This window comes from Callorhinus ursinus, unplaced genomic scaffold, assembly GCF_003265705.2.
Source record: "Callorhinus ursinus isolate GAN/ISIS: 27379988/994484 unplaced genomic scaffold, GSC_fseal_2.0 scaffold75, whole genome shotgun sequence".
Taxonomy (NCBI): Eukaryota; Metazoa; Chordata; class Mammalia; order Carnivora; family Otariidae; genus Callorhinus; species Callorhinus ursinus.
Window position 1 is genome coordinate 4,198,966 of NW_027397137.1, and position 1,181 is coordinate 4,200,146.

Here is a 1,181-nt window from a genome sequence, read left to right on the forward strand (position 1 = left end):
ACTAGGGGGAGGAGAGAGGCCAGGGACAGTTGGATGGCTTGGGGACAAGCACAGTCACACAGTCGGTCTAGAGTTGTACTGTCCCTGTCTTCAAACCCCAGGAGCTGTTGAACAAGGGAACTTGCGTTTCCATTTTGCACTGGGCCCTGCACATTCCGTAGCTGGTCTGGATCACTGAACTTTTGGGGTCCCCTCCAACTTTCCACCCCAGTCAGAGCCTCACTGGCCTCCCCACCCTCCCCCTCCCCCGCGCAGGCAGGCCTCGCTACAAGCTTCTCTCTGTAAAACGCCGTTCTGCAGACCCACATAGCAGTTCGCCTGTGGTTCACGGTGTTTGTGGAGCCCTGAGCACGTAGGAGGGGTGTCTTCCGAGCTGCTCAAGGCTGGACCTGGCCGAGGCACCCTGCAGCCGCAGGTTCCCATCCTGGCCCTGCTCCGAGCTGTGTATAGACTCGGCACAGCGATCCCGATACTCGGTGGGAATGTTTCTGCAAAAATGAACAGCCAGCAGACAAATCCCCAGCCTCTGTACGGGGAAGGCTTGCCCTTCCCTCGGCGTCTTGGAGGGCAAGGACACCGCGGGACCTGTGGGCGCACCGCAACAGTCTTTGAAAGCCCACCCCGGAACGCAGACGACTCTCCGTGTCCCCCTAAGGGAGGCCACGTCGCCCGCATATAGGGCCTGCGTGGGTCTCCTGGGGGACGGCCGTGCTGAAAGCAGAGCGCGGGAGCAGAGGCGAGCCTGCCGCGGTCCCTGGAGCCCTCGCCCGGGGGGCAGCGGGAGCACGTGCGCACCCGCCCGGAGAAAGCACACAAAGGGACGCGCGCAGGGTGCGGGGCGACCGCGCGTACTGGCTCCCAGGGCAGCCGGGCGGCCGGGGCCCACCTGCCACAGGTCGCGCCCAGGGTGGCCCGCGCCTCCCGACGCGATGGTTCGGCCCGCCCTCCCCGCCGGCCTGCGGCGGATGGTTCCGCCCACCCGAGCCCGCTCCACAAACTCCTCCCGGCCCGAGAGCGAGCGGAGGGGGCGTGGTGCTCTCTGGCCACGCCTCTAGCTGCATAGTCATGAGGCGGCACTCTAGGCCGGCGGGGCCGACCGCTCCTCGCTCCCCGGCGCGCCCTGCTGGGGGCGGGGCCCGGCGCGGGCGCGAGGCGGGGGCGGGGCCGGCCACCGCCCGCCC